Source organism: Dipodomys spectabilis, unplaced genomic scaffold (assembly GCF_019054845.1).
Source record: "Dipodomys spectabilis isolate Male_0828 unplaced genomic scaffold, ASM1905484v1 ptg000513l, whole genome shotgun sequence".
NCBI lineage: Eukaryota > Metazoa > Chordata > Mammalia > Rodentia > Heteromyidae > Dipodomys > Dipodomys spectabilis.
The window spans coordinates 1320761-1346009 of record NW_024871190.1 but is presented as its reverse complement, the minus strand read 5'-3'; the positions used below and the strand labels follow the sequence as shown (position 1 = coordinate 1346009).

Below are 25249 nucleotides of genomic sequence, written 5' to 3'. Positions count from 1 at the left end.
AAACACATTTTCAATGTTAAAGCCTGGAACAAAATCTACAAGCAAACGGCAGCCATAAAAAGGCGGGAGTTGCAATCCTAATATCAGACAAAATAGACTTCAAACTAAAATTCATGAGAAGAGATAAAGAAGGTCGCTACATACTAATTAAAGGATCTCTCCTTCAGGAGGATATTACAATTGTAAGTATCTATTCGCCAAACAATGGAGCACCTTAATTTATCAAAGAAACACTACTTTCCCTCAAATCCCATATAGATCCAAAGACATTAATTGTTGGGGATTTTAGCACACCACTCTCCACACTAGATAGATCAACTCCGCAAAAACTCAACAGAGAAACCCCAGATCTAAACAGCTGCATAGATCAACTAGACTTAACAGACATCTACCGAACATTTCAGCCAGCAGCATCAGAATACACGTTTTTCTCAGCAGCACATGGAACGTTTTCTAAAATAGACCACATTTTAGGCCACAAAGCAAACTTGTCTAAGTTCAGAATCACTGAAGTTATACCTTGCATCTTCTCTGACCACAAGGGAATAAAATTAGAACTCAGCACCAAAAGCCACCAAAGAAAGTCGGGCATCACATGGAGGCTGAACAATACACTGCTGAATCATGTGTGGGTCATGGAAGAGATTAGAAAAGAAATTAAAATGTTCATGCTATTCAACAAAAATGAGCACACAAATTACCAGCTCCTCTGGGACATAGGAAAGGCAGTACTCAGAGGCAAGTTTATATCTCTGAGCTCCTACATCAACAAATTGGAGAGATCTGAAACTAACAATTAAATGACACATCTAAACCTGCTTGAAAAAGAGCAGCAAGATAAACCCCAATCCAGTAGACGGAAAGAAATAATCAAAATTAAATCAGAATAAAATGAATTAGAATCCAAAAAAAAACTATAGAAAGAATCAAAAAAACAAAGAGTTGGTTCTTCGAAAAACTTAACAAAATTGACAGACCCTTAGCAAATCTTATCAGAAAAAGAAGAGAACACACCCAAATAAATAAACTCAGAGATGAGCATGGAAAAATCACCACGGAAACAACCAAGATTCACAACATTATAAGGGAATACTTCTCAAAACTTTATGCTAATAAGTTTGAGAACTTGACAGAAATGGACCTTTTCCTAGCAAATATTGACATGCCAAAACTAAACCAAGATGAGTTAAACTAACTTAACAGGCCCATATCAAACACTGAAATAGAAACAGCAATAAGAGACCTCCCAGCTAAGAAAAGTCCAGGACCAGATGGTTTTACAGCGGAATTTTACAAGGCCTTCAAAGGAGAGCTCACACCAATACTCCTCCAACTCTTCAATGAAATTGAAAGAGAAAGCTCACTACCAAACACATTCTATGAAGCCATCATAACCCTGATCCCAAAACCAGGCAGGGACTCATCAAAGAAAGAGAACTATAGACCCATTTCTTTGATGAATATTGATGCAAAACTTCTCAGCAAAATCTTGGCCAATCGACTTGAACAATTCATCCAAAAAATCATACACCACGATCAAACAGGATTCATTTCAGGGATGCAAAGCTGGTTCAATATACGCAAATCAATTAATATTATTCATCATATCAACAGGAGCAAGAATAAGAACCACATGGTTATATCAATAGATGCAGAAAAAGCATTCGACAAGATCCAACACCGCTTCATGATGAAGGTTTTGGAAAAATTAGGAATCCATGGAACATTCCTCTATACAATAAAGGGTGTATATGACAAACCTACAGACAGCATTATACTCAATGGTGAAAAGCTAAAGCCATTTCCTCTTAACTCAGGAAGAAGACAAGGATGCCCACTCTCTCCACTTCTCTTCAATCTAGTATTAGAATGCCTAGCTACGGCAATAAGACAAGATTCAGACATAAAGGGGATCCAAATAGGGAAAGAAGAAATAAAACTCTCCCTCTTTGCAGATGATATGATCTTGTATTTAAAGAATCCCATAGACTCCACTCCCAAATTACTCAAGCTGATTCAAAACTTTGGCAAAGTAGCAGGTTATAAAATTAACCCCCCAAAATCAATGGCTTTTCTGTATGCCAACAATGAGAAAAGTTTGGCTGAATTTAGGAAAGCAACTCCATTTGTAATAGCCACACAAAAAATAAATACCTAGAAATTAACTTAACCAAAGAAGTGAAGGACCTCTATGATGAAAACTTTAAAATCTTGAAAAAGGAAATCAACACAGAACTAAAAAAATGACAAAGCCTCCCATGCTCCTGGATTGGAAAGATTAACATCGTGAAAATGACAATACTTCCCAAGGCCATCTACAAATTCAACGCAATACCTATCAAAATTCCAACCTCATTCTTCAAGGAACTAGAAGAGGCAATCCAAAAATTCATATGGAACAATAAAAGACCCCGAATGGCAAAAACACTCCACAACGGAAAGAACACTGCTGGAGGAATATCAATACCAAATTTCAAACTCTACTATAAAGCCATAGTAATCAAAACAGCTTGGTATTGTCATAAGAAGAGACCTCAGGACCAATGGAATAGAATTGAAAACCCAGAAATGAACCTACATACCTATAGCCACCTAATCTTTGATAAGGGAGCTAAACCAATAGAATGGAAGAAAGACAGCCTCTTCAGTAAATGGTGCTGGCAAAATTGGTTAACTACATGTAGAAAACTAAAGCTAGATTCTTATATATCACCCTGCACCAGAATCAACTCCTAATGGATCACAGACCTTGAAGTCAAACAGACACTCTGAAAACATTACAGGATGGAATAGGAGAAACCCTAAGTCTCCTTGGATCAGGCCAAAATTTTTTGAGTAGAGACCCGGAAACACAACAAATCAAAGAAAGATTGGACAAATGGGATTGAATAAAGTTGCAGAGCTTCTGCAGGGCAAATGACATAGCTAGCAAGATCAATATAAAGCCCACGGATTGGGAGAAGATCTTTACTAGCCATACAATGGACAAGGGTCTCATATCTAAAATATACTTGGAACTCAAAAAAGTAAATCCCCCAACAACAAATTCTCAAAGAAACAACTGCCCAATAAATAAGTGGGCGAAAGACTTAAAGAGAAACTTCTCTGAAGAAGAAAGAAGGATGGCCAATAGACACATGAAGAAATGTTCAACATTCCTAGCCATAAAAGAAATGCAAATGAAAACAACATTGAGATATCACCTCACCCCAGTTACAACGGCAAAAATCGAGAACTCTAACAGCAACAGATGCTGGAGGGGATGTGGACAGAAAGGAACCTTACTTCATTGTTGGTGGGAATGTAAACTTGTTCAACCACTTTGGAAAACAATATCTAGGTTCCTCAAAAGACTTCACATAGAACTCCCCTATGACCCAGCAATCCCACTTTTGGGCATTTACCCAAATGTTTACAAACAAGACCACACTAAAGCTACCAGCACAACAATGTTTATTGCAGCATTATTTACATAGCTAAGATATGGAACCAACCCAGATGCCCCTCAGTAGATGAATGGATCAAGAAAATGTGGTATATATACACAATGAAATTCTATGCCACCATCAGAAAGAATGACATTGCCCCATTTGTTAGGAAATGGAAAAACTTGGAAAAAATTATATTAAGTGAAGTAAGCCAGGCCCAAAGAAACATAGGTCCCATGGTTTCCCTTATTTGCAGTATCTAGTATATGTATGAGTCAAGCAGAATAGGTCAGATAATGTGATGTCAGGAAAATGAACCCTTAGATATGTATTTTAACGTTTTTTTCTTTCATGCATGTGTTTCTAACGCGTTTATAATATTATCTTTTTGTTGCTTTGTATGTCCCTCCCCCACAGTATAACCCCTGCTTTCACTATATTTGATGTCAGTATAACTTGTGGAGGAGATGTGGAAAAACCAGTTGTTTAAGGATACAGGTGGACCTGTTGCAACAATGAGAAGTACAAGTTGTCATGTCCAAAACGAGCTTTACAACCTCGGTGCGGGGGGGAGGGGGGGAAAGGAGGGGAAGCAGAAGAATTGGGATTGGGGGGGAGGGGGGAGGCTGGGAAGGGATGTGAAGGGTAAACCAAAGGAGGAGGCTGCAATGCTTGGTAAGAAATGTACGCATTATCCTGCCCGTGTAATTGTAACCCCTCTGTACAGTATGTTCACAAATAAAATTAAATTAAATTAAAAAAATTAAAAAAATTACAATAAAATATCCAGTTATGCCACATCCCCAACAAGGTCAATTTCCCATTGCGCCATTAGGGGGCGCGCACACTGGCGGTCATAGAGGTGAAAGCCTGTGCAAGGGTATTCCTAGCATGCGTTGATGTGCCCAAATTTTTGTTGGCTAGGATGCCATCAGTGATCTCCCCCTTTCGTTCAGGGGCAATGGCTTTTCTGCATTCCTGTGTGGCCCCTTCCCATATTACGGCCTTGGTTAGTGTATCTCGGGCTCCAGTGTGGGATAGCTTCTGGGCTACTGTTTCTAGAACATGGGCAACGAAGTCATTGAAAGGTTCATTGCGATGTTGTATGAGAGTTTTTAGTTGTTTGTTGCCTTCTTTCGAAGAGACCAAGGAGTCAGCCCACAATCCACAGAGGATTACTTGGTCAAAGTACCGCAGAGATGCCACTGCTTGTGCAATGGGAGACCTATAAGCTCCCTCCCCTTTTAAGCAATCAGGGTCCACCAGGGTTGCATCATATCCTCCAGCAGTGACATTTCATGTGCTTTGTTGTTCACATTCATCATAAAAAGCAGCGTTCCATAAAAGGAAGTCCCCTGAAGATGATGCTGTGCACATTAAGTTCTTCCACTCATTGGGGCAACTCATCTGTTGAGCATATGGGGAGTGCAACCCATCTTCCTTAACAGAGGTCCAATATTTGTCAAGCACTTTTGGGCCATGGGGGTAACATTGGTTAGGTGGTGCAGTGGTTCGGTGGACTTTTACCGGGAACACGAACTGGGGTTCATCCATAGGCTTCCCTGCCATTGCCATGGTAGTTGTGGGGCCCGCAAACAACTGTTGTATTATAGGGGGAACAATGGGTTTTCTTTCTTGGGCAATGTTGGATATGAAGGCCCAAGGATACAAAGTTCCCTGAGGGGAGTTCCCAGGCTAGCCTAAATGGCCAAAAGAAGTGCTTGGGCAGGTTTCCCGGGACCCATAGTTGGGAGAGGGGTTTTACAAGCATAGCTGGCTGGCCCTCTGGGTCACATGATGGTGGAAGTTGTTGGTCATCTGCATTCTTACTGGAATTGTTTGCTGCCTCCACAAGAAGATGGGAGTGCCTGAGCAGCTTCACCATTTTCTGTATGCTGTTTCTTTTCGCAGTGAGTCCTTAAATGCCTGCAGAGTTTCCCCTTCTTCTCTCCCCGATAGACAGGCTTGAATGGCTACTACAATGGGGTAAATTTTAGGGGTAGCTCAGCGCCTTCTCAGATTTCTTTTTTATGAGCTGCCTGAAGGAGCAGGTCCAGCTGCCTGGATCCCAAATGGCCCTGGAATCAATCCAGGGACACAATTCATTTACTACTTCCCATATTAACTAGCTTCCTTTTGTGATACTTTTAACCATCTACTCTGAAGCAGGGCAACAAGCCCTCGTAATTGAGGCTCTCGTGCTGCAGGGGGAAGGTTGCCCATGGAGGCACTTACCTTGCATTAGACCGTCCGTCTGCCGAAAAAACACTTGAGCCCCATGTTGGGCGCCACTTATAGGACTAGATGTCCTGCAGGGGGTAAGCGTGAATGATGCCCACAAGGAACACACACTGGGAGAATAGTCTTAAGAAGGTCTCATTTATTCTTGTGCAAGTGGGGGGGATTTTACACCCCAGCTTTCCCAACCTCCGGAGTCTTTCTGGGCCAATCACTTAGTGGGGAGTTGATGTAAGTCACTTGTGACAGGCACTGCTTAGTGACAGGCACTGATTGGTCCCCCGTGGGGCATGTAGGGAGCTTGAACAGCTCATGGCTGTCAAGCTAGGCAGACGTTGCTGTGGGTCACATCTCTATAAGAAGGAAATGTGCTTCAACTGCTACTCTAGCTGACTCAACCAGATCTGACCAGATCTACCGAAAGGGGCTGTCTCCCCTATGGAAAAACACATCCAAATCCCCTGCCCATAGTAACTAGGGGGTCAGGTCGTCTCAATTGATTTGTCAGGGAGGTCCTTCCTCCTGACTTTCACTTAAGGCTTAGGGTTTAGTTGTCCCCAGTACTTCTGAAATCTGGATTCAGTTGCCCCTGTTGAAAAATTTAAAATGTTAATGGTAAAAAAGCTATCTGTAACTGTATATGGGGGCTAACTCCTCCTTTTTGTTTTAATAATTATAATTGCTCCTTAAGACATTGGTGATTTCTTTCTATAATTGCTTGGCCTTGGAGATTATAGGGAATTCCTGCTCCTGCATCACCAATATTCATATATATATGTATGTATATATATATATATATATATTTATTTATTTTGTTGGTCGTGGAGCTTGAACTCTGGGGGGGGGGGTGCTGTCCCTCAGCTCTTCATCTCATGGTGAGCACTCTACCACTTGAGCTACAGCACCACTTGTGGCTTTTTCTGCTTATGTGTTGCTGAGAAATTGAATCCATGGTCTCATGCATGCAAGGCAAGCACCCTACCACTGAGCCACTTTCCTACCCACTTCCTGCACCTGGGGCAGGGTGTAGGGGTCGGTTTGAGCCCCCCGGCTTGTTGGTGGGGGATTGTTGTGAACAGTCCTTCTTAAAGTACCCCTCCTTCCCACATTTAAAACAAGTCCCTCTCCCCAATGGTCTTGGGATTCCTTGGCCCTGGGCTGCCAACACCTGGGTAATAGCCTCAGTCATCGAAGATGTCTGAGCTTATAAGGATAAAGGTAGTGATTAGGAATGATGCTGTTGTGTTCCCATATCCTGAGAGGCCACCACCCATCTGCTCAGGGAACTCTTTCTCAATCCCACGTAGGCCATGATGTGGTCTGCATTCATCCCTTCCCAGACCAGTAGCTTTACAAACTGATCTCGGAGGTCCCCTGCCAGCAGCTTGCAATTAATACTCTGTTGGACTAGGGCTATAAACTCAAGTAGAGGCTCACCAGGTTTTTGTCTCACTCCTGCTATGGGGGACTCAGTGGGCCCATCATCCAGTCTGTACCACACGGCAAGTCCTGCCTGCCTCACCTGGTCATGGTACAGGACAGGTATTGTGGCCTATTGGACCCCAGTGGAGTACCCTTCCCCCATCCCTGTTAAAACTGCATAAGTAATAGGTATTGCGGCTTGAACCTGCCAGTTATTCTCCGCCCACAATCTGCATGGCTCCTTAAGGAAAGCACACCATTTAATAAACTGAGAACTGGTGAAGATGGCTTTGGCCACATCCAGCCAGTCCTTAGGGACACATGGGTGATAAGCAATGTCCTGTAATTGGGTATGGGCCCAAGGAGAGTTCAGGCCATTCACCGCCATCACTTTGCTGATCTCTTTAAGATCCTTAGCTTCCCATGGATACCATTCCAAGGGCCTGTTAGCTCCTGGTGAGAGATTGACTGGATATGTTGGGGAAGTGAATCCTGTGGTCCAGGTTCTGGGCTCCCAGGTGGGACTTCCATTACAGGGCAGGCCTCTGAGTAGGTTTCTTCTGCAGCCCTCAGCCCCTCCATGGAAGGTCGGTATGGGTCTGGGTCTTGCAGGTCCTTCTCACAGGTCTCCTAAGGCACAACCTCTGGCCCAATCAGGGGAATAGGGTGGAAGCCTAGGAAAGTCTGGTCACCCAAGTCAGAGGGGGTAACCTTCACCCTTGTTTTGACTTCCACTGTGCATGTTTCAGTGCATTCTCAGTCGAATTTGACCCATTCCTTTTCCTTCTCACTTCCCAAGTCCCCCTTTAATCCCTCTAGGCTTAATGTTTCCTCCTCCTCCTTCTTCTGTGAAATAGCATTACCCATACTAAGGGTTTTACTTACCCTGAGAGACCGCTTAGGCTCAGCCGGTATATCTTCCTTTCTTGCCCGAGTTGGGCTCCTGATGTCGGGTCTTCATCCCATGAAAGATGGACGGGGTCTGAGGAAAGGTAAGTGCGCCGCTTGCCCGTTCCCCACCTTCCCTTAACCCAGGAGACAATCAGACACAGCAGGGAGTCAAGTCAAGCAGGAACTCATTTATTAACACACAGCAAGCACTTTTTAAAAGCAAAAAAGACCGGGTGGCATGGGGAGGAAAGGGAACCAACTAATCACTGTAATGGTCACACCCTATCATACACCTAAGCTTCCAGGAGCTATTTACGCACTGAATATAAACAAATCGAACTCTGCCTACTCAACTACCTCTCAGCACCATCTTTGCTGCACACTTGCCCCACAATTATTATTATTTTATCTATCATAGGTATTCAGGAGATCTGAATATCTGAATATTAAGATCTGAAGATTATGGTTCAAAGCTCACCCAGGAAAGAAGTTTCCTTAGATTCTTATCTCCAGTAAACTGCTCAGGAAAAGCCAGACAAAAGTGGCATTGAATTTCAAGTGGAAGAGGTGTAGCCTTGAGCAAAAACAGGACCAGGGACAGTACCCAGACCCAGAGGTCAAGCCCTAGGACAAACTAAAAACAAAATAAAAACAAACCTCAAACCTAGCATTTTTCTAATTGTATACAGAGGTCCGTAATTAAGGAAATTTCTTCCTGTGTTATGTATAGGTAGAAGAAAAAAAGATGTGACACAATTACTCTCTTCACATCATGTTACACCAATGTCTCAAAAAATTGCTTTTTCTAAATTTATGAATTAATAGCATCCATTTGTTGGCAACTGTCTAGATTATTCACATTATCATGTTATACATGAACTGTTGGTATTATCTATTAAGTTCTAATTATACCTCAATTGAAAGAATATTCCAGGCAAATAGAATGCCAGAATCATTTTTGCATTTCTAAATTAAACCTTCTACTTGAAAACCATTTTGCAGTATCCTATCGAATATGAAATTGCAAACAAAAAATATTTATTTTAAATGTAAATTCTAATTTAGCCAGGTCTACAAAGTCCTACATTAGATGAGCTTTGCCATTTCTCCAGGCTTCAGTTTTTGTAATCCTTCATCATTTCTTTGGAATCCAACAGAATGATGCTTACTTTCTCAAATTTTTAGTTGGGAATCATGAGCCATTTTGCATCTAGGAATTTTCTGAAATGAAGAGAGCATTTAAAACACAACTGAGGATTATATATGAGTTGCATTTCAATAGGAAACTTGACTTCTCAAAACACAGTGACAAAACTAGCCCAAACTTCAAACTGTATATTTCTTTCTTGTTGTTTGGCTTGTTTTATTGAGAGAAAATTATACTACCTGTTCCAGGGAAGAAATCGCTACATAATTCCATTCTCTAATCTCCTGTCTTAGTCTGAGTACTAAATTTCCAGGCTTGTATCACATTGCCCTGCCATAGTGTGATGGTTTATTTAATCTAGAAACAGGCTAGCAATTCTGAACTTCTCTGATAATCTTATCCACTAGACTATGTGCTTAAACTTTTTATGTACAATTTTCAAAGACGTTCTAACATTTGACAGAGGTTATGAACATTTTCAGATGCACCTGCAGGGGTCTCTGATTCGTTCCTCCATGGATCTGATCACTTTAATAATAATTAGTTCACTATCTTATTATCTCTGTATGTAATATTCTCAACCTTTTTTGGGGAAAGTTCACTTGAGGACTTTCTAATATTAAAAATTATCACTTGTTCTAGTCTTACTCAGGATATATTTTCTGACTTTTCTACACATTCTGAAAGTTGTCTCTTATGTGTGTTTACACATATAAGTGCCTCTGTGTGTATATGCATGCTTGTATGTGTGTATGAAAAAACCTCAAGCTCTTATTCAGCAATCTTGCTCATAACTAGTATTCAATTACTTGAGCCATTCTTCCAATGCAGCTTTTGGCTGGTTAATTTTAGATAATGTTGCAAAGACTGTTCTGCCTAGGCTTGATGCAACCTGAACTTCCCAGACTTCCTTATATTCTTATGTTTTATCTTTCCAGGAGTATCGACTTTTAAACTTGAAATATTTTGCGAGTGTAAAGTCATTTTGCAATTATTTTCTCTGCTTGGGAAGATTACTATTGACTTTGTCGTTCCTTTTGAGGAAACTTAAAGTCATATTGACACCTATTCTGTTCGTTGTGCGGCTGGAACTCTGATCCTGGGTGCTGTCCCTCAGCTCTTCAGCTCAAGTCCAGTGCTCTACTACTTGAGTTACAGCACCACTTCCGGATTTCTGGTGATTAATTGATGATAAGGGTCTCATGGATTTTCCTGACCAGGCTGGCTTTGAACCACAATCCTCTGGTCTCAACCTCCTGAGTAGCTTGCATTACAGGCATGAGCCACCAGCACCTGGCTCATATTTGCATTTATGTGCACTTAATGACACTATGTAGACAAAGAATGGAAATTTGAATCAAATGATGTGACATTGCAGCTTTTCAGAAAAATTGAGGTAGCAATAAATATGCCCTCTTTTTCCATGTTGTTACATTAATGACTCATGAGCTATGGGACTCTTACATTAGCATCGTCTGATGTCTGCATATGTGGATTTAGTATCAGAAATTGTTCATAGAGAAATAGAGAAAGACAGATTTTTAGAAAGCAAAGGAGATCAGGCATGAAAGAGCAGCATAGAAGGATATACAACTTATCACACAGAGATTAAGAAGAGCCTAAGTGATTAGAATAATAAAAGCAATGAGGAATAAACCTATTTTATAATTAGTTCTTCAATAACCAAAAATGGTTCCCTAGAACGGTTTCTGCTATACCTTAGTTAATATAATGTATTCCTTCCATCTGAAGTTATTCCTTCTCTTCTGTCACAAATGTTAACTAGCATCAGCATTTTTGGTGCCATGACTGGCCACAAAGATCTCTAAATCTCACTTAGATTACCTTTCCCTTTCTGATTAGCACTGACCACACAAAATCCTGGAATCTTTCAATTTCCAGAATTAAACTTCACCTGACATCCAAGCACATTCCTGGCATTAATTGCCATGACCCATTAACAAAACTTTTTTTTTGTTCACCACAGTACTCTAATATAAGTAAAGTACATGAATTAAGGACTATTGTTAGGTATCACTTGGAAGGAGCAATAATATATTCCAAGTATGGGTTCTTTATTTTGCATATACTAGCTACATGACTCTTTTGCATGTCCTGGGGCTTGCACTCAGGGACCGTGAACTGTTCTTGAGCTAGAAGTCTAGCACTTGAGGAAAAGCACCACTTCCATTGTTTCTTTTTCTGTTTATGTGGTGCTGAGGAATTGAACCCAGGGTTTCATGCAATGAAGCCATATTCCCCGAGCCCTAAATGACTTTTTTTCATATTAATAATTTTTGTGTGAAAATACAGTACAGATGGGTTACAATTACATGAGCAAGGTAATGAGTACATTTCTTATCAAGTATTGTTGCCTCCTCCTTTGTTTCCCCTTACCATCCCTGCCCACCAATCCCCCCATCCCCCCACAAAGTTGTAAAGTTCCCTTTTCAACGTAATGTCCTGTTCCAATGGGACTTTCTTAAGATGGCATTACTTTTTCTTTCTGTTAATATGTACTATAATTTAGGGTCAGGTGGTAGGAAAGGAAGTGGAAAACAATACTATGTCCAATAAAGCTGACATCCTATTACATCACTAAGGAAGTATTGTTAAAACCTGCAGGACTCATAGGTTGTTGCATGTGACATTACATGTAAAACACTATTAATGTTCATCTCAGACATCCATAACATTCTGCTTCCATTTTCAAGGTCAAGAGCCAAATATCTATGCCTTTAATTGATTGGGTGTGTTTCCTAGGAAGGAAGAAGGATGTGGTAGGTGATGATGGAAAAATATGTATATTAGCCCCTTGTCCAAATTTTTTGCAGTTTATTTATTTTTCTTTTTTTATATTATTTTTTATTGTGAAAATACTGTACAGAGGGGTTACAATTACATGGGCAAGATAATAAGTACATTTCTTATCAATCCTAGCCTCCTCTTTTGTTTCCCCTTCCCATCCCTTCCCATTCTCCCCCTGCCCCCCCCAATCCTCCCCGCTACCCCCCCCCCACAAAAGTAGTAAAGTTCATTTTTCGACATAACGACTTGCACATCTCATTGTTGCAAAGGGTCCACCTAATTTAAGTTAAAAAAAACATGATTTGTAAAGTGAAAGTAATTTATGGTTTCATTGACTGTTTTAAGAAAACAATTATGCCTTTTGTTTTCAATTATATTTCTGTGGTAATGTGTAATATTCATGATTTAACTGGTAAAATTGATAACAGTTATATTATATCAAGTTGATTCAAACTTGTATTTGAAAATTGCACACTTAACACAAATATACTTCCACTTTCTTCTACCATATAATTAAAATAACAGTAAAGCAAAGATTGGTGTTAGCCATTCATATGTACAATCCTAGAACTCGGGGGGCTGAGACCTGAATATTTTAGTTCAATGTCAGTCCAAACATACAAAAATGTGAAAACTTATCTCCAATTATCCAGCAAGAAGAAGAAGGTGAGCATGTGACTCAAGGATAGAGTGTCATCAGCCATGAGCAAAAAATACAAGGGAGACCATTAAACATCAAGTTCAAGCCCTAAGAATGCCATATACACACAAGACAACAACAAAATGTACTATGATTATCAATAATGAAGACAAAATAGTAAAAATGATCATGAAAAATGTGTAAACATCTGGAAGACATAAATCATTTGACAGAGTTTTGATTCATAAGAGGGAAAAGTCACAGCGTCATTTGTACAATCTCATTGTAGTCATTTGTGTTGAAACCTGGCGAGTGGGTAACAAGTGAAAGAGTAGATTGGATTACCTGTCATAGGAGAAATTGCCTGTGACTATATACCATCCCACTCTGCAAAAATTTAAAATCGTTCTTGTTAATTTAAATAAAACTTATTGTTAGAGACTGTTTTGTCCACACAGACTGAGGTCCTTATTTTGAGGCTTCAGACCAGTGCTTTTGTTTATAACCACTCGTGTTTTACTCCCCTTCCCTTGTGCAGCTATACCTTACTTAGCTGGCACCAAGCCAAGTCTTTGAACTAGACACCCATGCCTTAATCCCTCCCTTTCTCCAGCTACAATTCATTTCACATACTATCTCTGTCTTAGCGTTAGTTGTTTTCTGACTAATCCCCATCAGAAAATACTTATATTCATGTAAACCCATAATAATTAACCTAGTTAGAAAAGGGAGAAAGGGTTTACCATTGGCTGAGGCTCTCATCTGTGCTCCCTAATAAATCTGTGCTACACTATCTCTTTTTTTCATGGCTTTTGAGTCTGACAAATGATTGATTTGTTTTGATGTAATCCCATTTATCCAGACGTACTTTGGAAATTTTGACCTATGCCAAAGAGCCCTCATGTTTCTGTTAACTCTTCCTGTAAGATTCCTAAGGCATCTGCATTTACATTGAGCTCTTCAATCCATTTGGAATTGATTCTGCTGCAGGAGGATATAAAATGATCTAATTTCAGTTTTCTGTGTACAGCCAGTTAAACCAATTTTTTGAAGAGGCTGTTTTTCTTCCATCCTGTGTTTCTGACTTCCTTATCAAAGATTATGTGCCTATAAGAGTGGATTCATTTCTGGATCTTCAATTCTGTTGTATTGTGCTTCCATGGGAAAGAATGTCATTATCCCGTTCCTGAAGAAATGGAAAGACTGGGGGGAAAATGCTACTAAGTGAAATAAGCCAGATCCAATTAAATATATGCTGCATGGTTTTCCTCATTTCTAATAACTATATATGCCCATACATCTATAAGTATATCTAATAGATAGTAAAAGACAAATAATTACACTTGGATATGATTAACAGCACTCTAAGCATTCACATGGCAAGAACAAGGGAAGCTATTCTTAGGAGAGGATCACAATGGCTCAATAGCTATGTGCACATGATCAGATAAATGTTGCTTATTGCAATGAACTATAAGAGTTCAAGCCCCACGACCGACCAAAAAAAAAGAATCAATCATATATATGAAATACATATATCTGTATATAATTTTAAAAGATGTCACAAATAACTGACTTCTCTGTAAACTCAAAAGCAAAATTCTAAGTTTAGAAGATAAAATTGAGGAGTTTTCAACACATAAACTAAAATACATAGGGGAAAAGGTGGGAGAGAAAATATAAGATGAAAAGTAGAATAGCTAACTATTGAAGAATTAATAAACAATTTTCAAAACTATACAAGAGAGCTTGGGTACAGCTAAGTTGTAGAACTAGACTAATATATACAAAGCCATGATTTCAATCTCCAAACCTAAAGGTCTAATAATAATTTAATAAATAGTAATAATACAATATTTACCTGAAATAAATTCTTTTATGTTAGAGAGGCCTGAATCCTAAAACAATAAACAAAATACTCTCAATTCTTTATCCAATGAAATGAAACCATGAATGAAGAGCAAATAGTTCCTTTTTATCCTTTCCTTTCCTTTTCTGTTTTCTTCTTTTCTTTTTCCTTTGGCACTACTGGTGCTTGTAGGTGCTAAGGCTCTAACCACTTTAGATTATTTTTCAGGCCAAGCCTCCCTTGAGCAATGATCTCTTACCTATGGCTTCCACATAGTGAGATAACAGGAAAATTACACTATATCTAGCTTTCTTTGTTTTTGTAGTTTTTTTACGAATTTTTTTTTGTCAAAACTGGTCATGATATCATTCTTATAAATCTTTGCCTCCTAATTAGCAAAGTTGAGTGTCACCAGTATCAAATGACCAATTGCTCCACATGTTTATTTGGGACAACTAATAGATGTTTTGCTAGCTGCCAGTGGCTCACACCAGCAATCCTAGCTACTCAGGAAACTGAGGTCTGAAGATTGTGGGTTAAAATGAGCCCAGGATAGAAAGTCCATGAGATTCTTACCTCCAATTAACTACCATAAAGTTGGAAGTGGTACTATGGCTCAAGTGGTAGAGTGCTAACACTTAGCAAAGCAGCTCAGGGACAGCAATCAGGCACCAGAACCAACACACACACACAAAGATAGATGCTTCTAGTTACTGGCCATGTTCTTTTTTATAATGCTTCTTTTGGTAAAGATTTTGTAAGTCAAATAATCTTGATGCAAAGTAATAGCTATGCTGTCTTGGGCTTGTGGTCCTCAGCTTCATCTTCCTTGCCTGTACAATGAAGAAATTTCTTTGCCAAACTGGTGCAGTGGGAGAATCCAGTCATAATATTCAATGTACATGTGTGAAAATGTGACCACGTAAATGGAGGGGGTGGGGTTGGGTGAGATAGAGAAGAATGATCAAATTAATGACATCGATCAAGATGTACTCACAAACCGACATATTAAATTAAAACTCCTTTGTACACTATTTATGTAACATTTTGTAAGTAGAAAAAAATGAATCCAGTGCTTCAGTGCAATCCACACATCTTAGGTATAGATTGCTCAAAGTTGTTTCTTTTAAAGAATACAGGACAGAGAAGAGTAGAACAAATCATTTCCAGAATAAAACTGATCAACTCTATCCAAAAGTTAACATCAATAGTGATGTTGACAATACACCTTTGATTTCATGCACTGAGAATACATTTCCACCCATCCCCCAATTCTGGCTTTAAATTCAGGGTCAAGATTCTGTCTCCCCTACCCACTCATAGCAAATGCTCTAACATTTGAGCCACAGATCCAATTCGGGCTCTTTTTGTTTAATTGGAGATGAGTCTCATGGATTTTCCTGCCCAGACTGACTTCAAATCATAATCCTCAGACCTCAGGCTTGGAATATAGGTATCAGCCATCAGTACCCCAGCTTGAGAACTCACTTTTCTACTGTAATTCTCCTCCCCGAAACCTCATAGCCACAATCTTGGGAGAAAAGATTCAGAGAGCCCCCAATTGAAGAACATTCTATAGAATGCCCTGTCCCATACACCTAAAAAGGGAGAAATGCTATCTCTCTCCCTTTGATGAAACAATAGATGTTAGATTATTATATGATAATAATAGTAGATATTATTATAATGCTCTCAATATCTATTCCCATCCCCATTGATACCAGGCTTGGTTGTAGAACTTACTTTGACAAATGACATGTGAGAATTGATGGCATGTGTCTTTTATGAGCTTTACCCCTATGGTTTTCACTCTTTGCATTCCCTGGGAACCTCCAGCAGTCAGTCTGGTTCCCAGAATGGACACCATGCTGAGTGGAAGTGGATCTGGAATAGGCTTTGTAGCATGAGAGAGAGTAATCAAAATTGTAAGGTATTGCGTCCTTGGGGTTGGTTTCCCCAGTAAAATTAAGCTTATAGTGAGGTCCCAGCTCTGGGTAGTCTAGGTCTCTTTCTCTCTATTCCCTCCCACTTCTTTCTCATTCTTCTTGAATATTTCCTTTTTCTCCTCAGGTGACACCAATTCGTGAGTCTCCTTATCCTAGAAATTTGTTTTATGGTTAAACATTTTGGCTTTCTGTTTTACATTTTCTCTTAAGTGTTTCTTCACTTTTGTCTTTCTGGAGTTTTCAGCCAGAAGCTCCCAAGTGTGATGGATCTTCAGATAAAAACCCTCTGCCAGGGCTGGGAAGGTGGCAGAGTGGTAGAGTGCTTGCGTTGCATGCATGAGGCCCTAGGTTCGATTCCTCAACCCCACATAAGCAGTAAAAGCTGGACGAGACACTGTGGCTTAAGTGACATAGTGTTAGCCTTGTGCTGAAGAGTTGAGGGACAGTGCCCAGGCCCAGATTTCAAGTCCCAAAACCGACCAAAAATATTTTTTACATGAAGTTAGCGAGGCCCAAAGAAACATAGGCTCATGGTTTCTCTTATTTTCAATAACTAGTACATTTCTGAGACCAGCAGAAACTGTCAGATAAGCTGATGTTAGGCGAAATGAACCCCAAGATAAGAATTCAATTTTTTTCTTTCTTGTGATTGTTTCTATCATATTTATAAGATGATTTCTTTGTTGCTTTTTATGTCCTTCCCACACGGTATGCCCCCTGTGTTCACTGCACTTGATATTGGCATACTTTGTGCAGGGGAAGTGAAAAAACAAATTGTTTAAATTGTGGTACAGGTGGATCCATTGCAACAATGAAATGTGCAAGACGTTATGTTGAAAAACAAACTTTACAACTTTAGTGGGAGGGAGGTCTGAGGAGGGACCACGGGGTGGGGGTGGTGAGTTGGGAAGGGATAGGAAGGGGAATCAAAGGAGGAGTTCACAATGCTTGATAAGATATGTACTCATTACCTTGCCCATGTAATTGTAACCCCTCTGTATGGTATTTACACAATTAAAAATAAATAAATTCCTCTGCCATATCTGCCTTGCTTGCTTTCACTCCCCTCATGTTGGCCTACTAGGAGGCCAGAATAACATGAAGCTCCAGAAACCTTTTGGATAGAAAAAGAAACCACCGCATGGGAAGTGAGGGGTGTATTACAAGAGATTGGGAACTGAACACAGGTAGAAGGAATCATAGCTTCAGCCTCAGCTGTCTTCTGAATCATTGCCCAGTTACCAGCTGTAAGCCTTTGCTCCAAAATCTATGTGGCGAATTCTGTAATTCTTACTGTATCATCCACACACACAGACTTAGTTAGGCATCCAGAATGACATAAAATATACATTTTTTAAATCAGAGAAATCTGTACCGGAGAAAATGTGCAGAAAGAACTTCATTTAATCAGGTTCACTTCATTTTTACAGGCTTATAATTTGACTGAGAGAACAATATCAAATTCTCTTAGCCTTCACAAAATCAAAATATCTAAGCAATACACCACTGTAATGAAAAAAATCTTTTTACTAAAGTGAACATTTGGAATGGGAAATAATCAAATATTATAAAACTTAAAAATTGATCAAATACCAAAAGACAAAGAAAGACACTGATCAAGAACGAAATACCAATGTTTAGTAAATAAATGAAATGTTTGAGATTCTTATCCACATAAGAAATACATAGGAAAATAAATAGGAAAGTCACTGAGATCCCATCTTACACACCAGAAGAGCTATCACCACGCAAATAAAAAAAACTGCTGGATGGGGCTGGGAAGATGGGAAGATGGCTCAGTGGTAGAGCGCGTGCCTTGCATGACTGAGGCCCTGGGTTTGATTCCTCAGCACCACATAAGCAAAAAGAACAAAGCCTGAAGTGGCGCTGTGGCTCAAGTGGTAGAGCGCTAGCCTTGAGCTGAAGACCTGAGGGACAACGCCCAGGCCCAGAGTTCAGGCCCCACAACCGGACCCAAAAAAAAAAAAAAAACAACAACAAAAACTGCTGGAGAGATTGAAATAAATAAGGAACTGTGTTTGGTGGTGTGGCATTGTAAACTAGTGAAACCCATATGGAGATCATAATGGAAGTTTACACGATACAAAAAAGACACATATCTTGAAGACCATTATTGCAACTTGGATACATAGTGAAAGAATATAAATCAATATGAACATATATGTTTATGGCAGCAATATTCATAGCAATCAAGCTGTGTAATAAACCTGGATGTTCCATAAGGAAAGAATAAAGAATATGCACCTTACATAGCTACAAACATGTTTTGGTATATAAGAGAAGTGGATGTTTCTACTATATCATTGCTAAATATTTTTGGATAGATACCTAATCATAATTTCACTGGTTTTGTGGCATTGTGTTTTTTCTTTAATGAAGGACTTCCATATTGATTTCAGAGCTGTTACAATAGGATGAAAATATCATATAAAATGTGCATATTAGATAAAAATTTAAATTTATAAATGAACACATACAGATCATCATATAGAGTTTATAATTTGAAGCAATTTTAAGAAGGCAACAGTAGGGGGAAAAGACAATGTTAGAAGCTTAATAACAAATATACAGATATGGAAAAATACAAAAATAGTTGCATCTAATTAGTGCTAACAGTAACAAAACATTTTCCTCAGGTTTTAAAAATGAAACTATTAAAATAATACTTAATAACATCAAATAACTATGGCATAGAAGAAAATATAGCATAGACATATTTTCCCCAAAACTTTGTTTTATATTATAACAAATGGATTAAAACAAAATGTAATTACATGTCTGAAGATGATCACACTTTCAAGTGTCATTGATTGAATCCAGCAAAGGAAAGTAACCGACAAGTAGAGGGTAAGAACAACCTGGGTAATGGAAGAAGATACTTAGCAGAACTTTGTGAGGAAAAAATGTGCTCCTTTTTCCTCATCAAATTAGTACAGCTACCATTTGAAAGAACACTTGTAATGTAGTCAGAGCCGTGGATTTACTAATTTAGGTAGTAATTTATTAATTTTATTACCGAATCCAGTGATGTGATTCCCAAATGTTATGAGTGATCCTAGATTTTCTGAGCCCTTTTTTCAAACAGAGTTTCTAATTCCTCCCCATGCCAATGATTGTTCTGCTACTCTCATTTCTCCTTGTTTCACAACTCAACTCCTGTGACCTGTAGTTTCATGAGAAAGAGCTGAAGAAATATGAGGATGGCCTGGTGTCTGAGGTAACATCCACTCCTGTTCGGAGGATCTGGGGAAGGACCACCACGTGGGCCTCATAATCAGATATTAAATGACCTCTTTGGAAATGGAGAAACACTCCCTCAGGCAGAATCTGTCATTCGTAGACTTTCTCTGAAGAGATCTGGTAATAGGGAACAATTCAGAGAATGAGCTTTCCCACCACCCACCACAGCCTTGGCAGAATGAACAAGATCAAAATTAAAAGTGGCATTAGTTCCCATAGGGCTAATCAAAAGCCAAGAGATCACACATTCCTCCTCATCAGGGACCTTCTGGTAGGAATAAAGTCTGGGCAAAGTCTAAGATGGAGATAAAATGAGACTGGGCCTAAGGAGGACACAAAAGAATGACCCTCTCTTTGACTAAAAGTGAGTTGTGTAGTGAGACATGACAACTTCCTTCTTATATGAAAATTCACTAGGTGAGTTATCTCACTGCCACTTTGCAGGAGATCAGTGTCCCCAAAGGAGAAGTTTTTAAATGTTGTGACTGCCAGTTTGCTCTCTAGGCTGTTGTCTCTCCCATCCCTTCCCATGCAAGGAAGGCATTGCTTCTTTTAGGCACGCAACTACTTGTCCTCACTCTTAGGCAGGAATACTGTAGGCTATTCTTTTGCCAACCTCTTGCATTTGAGGTAGAATAGGCCCAGGCACAGCTCATGCCAAGGGGTAGATTCAAGAAGGTGAGTATAAGTGGTGAGTATAAGTTCATATTTGTATTGAAAAATAATCATATTGAAAGAATTAAATGAAATTAATAATTGAGAGATTTAGGGTGTATAGCTTCTAAATTTATGTAATTATTACTAAAACATCTAGAATCATGGATTAGGAAGAGAACAGTGAAGTAGTTTCAATATAATTTGAAAAAGAAACACCATAGCCAGAACAATTAAAGGAACTATTGGCATAGTTCCATTTACAATCTTAGGAGTGACCTTGGATTGGAGGCTTTTAGAATAATATCTAAAAGAGAGGGACTTGCTTGGCACTGGTGGCTCACAACTGTAATCCTAGCTACCCTGGAGGCTGAGATCTGAATATTATGATTCAAAGCATGTCCAGACAGAAAAAGCCAGAAGTGGTGCACAGCACAAGTGGTAGAGCACTAGCATTGAGCTCAGGGACACTGCCTAGGCCATGAGTTCAAGCTTTAGGATCAGCAATACAACGACAACAAAACAATAATGATAAAAAGAAATAAAAGAAGGACTTAAAGATATGTGATGGAATGAGGCTGATGTGTAACTGTTTAGGGAACCTACAAGGAGACAAAATTTGGAGCTAAATAATATCTATTCATGACTAATCAAGGATGCAAAGCAAATGCCAAATTCCTCTTCTCAAAAACTTGCAAACTTAGGCTGGAATGGTGGCTCAGTGGTAGAATGCTTGCCTGGTATGCATGAGGCCTTGGGTTCAATTTCTCAGAACCACATAAGCTGAAAAAGCCAGAAGTGGCGCTATGGTTAAAGTGGTAGAGCACTAACCTTGAGATGAAGAGTTGAGGGACAGGGCCCAGGCTCACAGTTCAGGCCACATGACTGGCCAAAAAATAAAAAAAAAAAACTAAACTAAACTAAACTTCCAAACATATCTTTTCTCATAATTGAGGAGAGGCTTCTTTTACAGGAATTCTCCTTATCTTGCCCAAGGAGATCAGAACTTCAGCAGAATTTTCCTGTTGAGATGTAATGTGCTTAACTGTACTGAAGCTAATCATGACTAGGAAAGTATGGACTGATACGTTTGTTGTATTTTTCCTTATAAATATATAATATTCTCAGGTATTATATGAAATATATTTTATAATAAACAATAATTATACATTATATATAAGATATTAAATATATTATAATATAAAATATATATTAACAGACTTCCTAATTTTAGAGTTAGGAACAAGCAACATATTAAAAGAAAAATGCTTGAATCTCTGAGTAAGTTCTCTACAACAGGACAATTCCACGTTTCATTCTTATTACCCAGAGAGCAACATAGGAAAGTGATGCCCATGGAGGTGGTTCCCTGGATTTTGGAAAATGTTATTGCATATATATATATATATATATATATGAAATATTGTTTAATACTAGTGAATATATCTAAAACTATAATAACAGATAAATAAGTGAACACCTATGTGCACACACACTCAATCACTTTCAAATATAAGAATTTCTTTTCTGTGCTGCCTATTCACCTACAGAGAGAGTACATGAGTTGCCATTGAATTGTCCTGGAAGTTCTTTATCTGGCTAATCTAGCTTCACATCCTTTGTTCTGTAAGTAGCCAGATGTTATCTGTTCAACAATAATACTTGTTACAGGCAAAAGTATCCACCCTGACACACAGAGAATCTTGGATGTCAGAAATGCCAGAAATAAGTGGGAGGTACACAGTACTTTTCAAAATTAAATAGATTAAATATTTATTAGAAAGCTCGTAAGAAAAAATATTCAGTGTAGGATGAAAGACTTCAGAAAACTACAGTAAATGTTGTTTAGATGATTTTTTAAAACACAGTCTCTCAGGTGCTGGGAGGGTGGCTCAGTGTAGAGTGCTTGCCTTGCATGCATGAGGTCCTGAGTTTGATTCCTCAGCTCCACATAAGCAGAAAAAGATGGAAGAGGTGCTGTGACTCAAGTAGTATCACTAGCCTTGAGCTGAAGAGCTGAGAGACAGTACCCAGGACCCAGAGTTCAAGCCCCAGAACCAACAAAAACAAAACAAAAACAAAACAAAACACAGTCTCTCACTTTTGTGTGCTCAACATTGTAACACCAGTGCTTCAGTCTAGGGCTAAGATTTTAGGTGTGGACATTTATCAACACTCTTGATTCAGATTCTAATTGATAAAATTTTTAATCAATATTTTGTTCTTATTAATTTTGCTCTTTGTAAATTCACATATACCTATAAAAAACGGTGTGGCCATCCCAATAACATTCTCGAAGTACTTCCTAATGATGACATACAAAAAGTTGTATTATATTACACCAAGGAAAACAATGCTACAAATAAGGAAAACCAATACATAAATATTAATGATTAATAAAATGAAAAACAAGACATTTACCACTGTTTCCAGTATTTGAAATGTACTACATATTCGATTTATTATTTTCTCATATTAAAACTGCCTAAGTCTATGATGCTCAACAAGAATTTTATAGGCGATGAGTAGCCTTTATAATTACCCATTAAGATTATTTTTTATGGTTCATCTCATCATTTGTATATGGATTATACCATCATTTGTTCCTCGCTAACATATAAAATAAGGAAGCCCTTAAATTTTAACAGAAACTGTGAAGTTAATGTCTTAAATCTTCACTCTGCATCTTTACACAAACACTTTGCAACTTCTCATTAGTAAAGATTGTATAAACTCTGAAATGTACATACTTAGTAGTATATGACTGCTACCATGAATCTTAAATGCTTTAATGAAAAGTTTTACAACCTGCTAAATAGTCTTAATTTTGGCATATATGAGCACATTCCCAAAATTAAACATATTTAAAACATTAAAATTTTAACAAACCTTATAATTTCTATAGTGTTCATTATGACAGGTTCCTTGCACAGAATAATTGAATTCCTCCTCCTACACATCCGTTGAACAACAAATGTCTGGAATTATTTTGTTTTTGACATGTCAATCTTGACTTTATTCTTAAATGTGTTCTTATGTAAGAAATACATGGTTCTAAAATTTCACGACAATTCTTTTGAATTTAATTTTTTTGGAATTGTCTAGTTTAAGAAAATCAATTACACTTTATATATAAAATTGTTCTGTGCTCAATTCATTAGCACATACACTAACATTGGAACAATAAAGAGAAGAATAGCCCCTGACTGAGGATGACACTCAACTTCGTGAAGCATTCCAGATTTTTAAAAGAACAGATTTCCTGATGGGATGTGGACAGAAGGTAACCTTAATGCCTTGTTGTTCGGAGTTTAAACTTGTTCGAAGACTTTGGAAAGTAGTATGGAGGTTCCTCAAAAGACTACAGAGAGGGCCCCTAAGACCCAGCAATCCCATTTTGGGCATTCACCCAAATGATCAAAAACAAGACCATACTAAAACTACGAGCAAAACTATGTTCCTTGCAGCATTATTTACCATAGCTAAGATGCATAACCAAACCCGATGCCCCACAGTAAATGAATGGATCAAGAAAATGTGTGTTGTGTGTGTGTGTGTGTGTGTGTGTGTGTGTGTGTGTGTGTGTGTGTGTGTGTGTGTGTGTACTGGAATTCTATGCCTCAATCAGAAAGAATGACATCACCCAGTTTGTTAGGAAATGGAAAGACTTGGAAAAAATTATATTAAGTAAATTATGCCAGGCCCAAAGAAGTGAAGTTAGCCAGGCCCAAAGAAACATAGATCCCATGTTTTCCTTATTTGCAATAACTACTATGTGTCTGAGACAAGGAGAAAAGGTCAGATAAGTCGATGTTAGGGGAATGAACCCTAAGATAAATATTGAAATTTTTTTTGTTCTTTGTTTTTTTCCTTTCATGCAATTTTTTCTAATATATTTATAAGACGATTTCTATGTTGCTTTGTATGTCCCTCCCCCAAGGTATAACCCATGCTTTCACTGCATTTGATGTTGGTATAATTTGTGGAGGGGAAGGAAAAAAACCAATTCGTTTAACTGGGGATACAGGTGGAACCATTGCAACAATGAGATGTACAAGTCATTATGTCAAAAAATGAACTTTAATACTTCGAGGGGAGGAGGACCAGGTGGGGGAAGTGGGAGAGTATGGTAAGGGATGGGAGTGGGAAGCAAAGAAGAGGCAACAATGCTTGATAAGAAATGTACTCGTTATCTTGCCCATGTAATTGTAAATTCTCTGTCAGTATTCTCAAAATAAAAAAAAGAAATGCACTCAATAACTAGCCCATGTAATTGTAACCCCTCTGTATGGTATTTTCACAATAAAAAAAAGAAACATAGGTCCTATGGTATCCCTTATTTGCAATAACTAATGTATCTCTGGGATAAGCAAAGAAGGTATGGTAAGGCAAAAAAAAAAGGAGGAGGCAACAATGCTTGATAAGAAATGTACACATTACCTTTTCCATGTAATTGTAACTCCTCTGTATGGTATTTTCACAATTAAAAAAAAGAAAAAGTCAAAACATGTGCATATGACTAGAAAATATGATGTTAAGGTAAATGAACCTCAAGACAGGGACACAAGTGTTTTTTTTATTTCTTTCTGTTGTTTCTAATATATTTATAATGTATGATGTGATTTATTTATATGTGCGTCCCCCACACTTAAACCCCTGTTTTCACTGTATCTGATGTTGGTGCACCTCCATCTTGTATATACACTTCTCTAATTTGGGGATGGAAAGGGGAAAAAAAATTCTTAAGTAAGGATACAGTATGACCCATTGCAACAATTTGATGCACAAGACAGTATGTTGAAAAATGAACTTTACAATTTAGGTGGATGGGGGGAGGGCAGTGTACTTGTGGAGGTGGGAGGGAAGGGATGGTGGGGGAAAACAAAGGAGGATGTAACAATGCTTGATAGGAAATGTATTCGTTACTTTTTTCATGTAACTGTAACCAGTCTGTACAGTACTTTT

The 25249-nt window shown here is 38.5% G+C and overlaps 1 non-coding gene across 1 annotated transcript; it reads left to right on the top strand.

Annotated features, from left to right (window-relative positions):
* Positions 1 to 23429: 23429 nt before the first annotated feature.
* On the top strand, positions 23430 to 23531 carry LOC122099423. The gene has a single exon (XR_006145915.1). It is a non-coding gene; the product is annotated as a U6 spliceosomal RNA (small nuclear RNA).
* The last annotated feature ends 1718 nt before the right edge of the window (positions 23532 to 25249 follow it).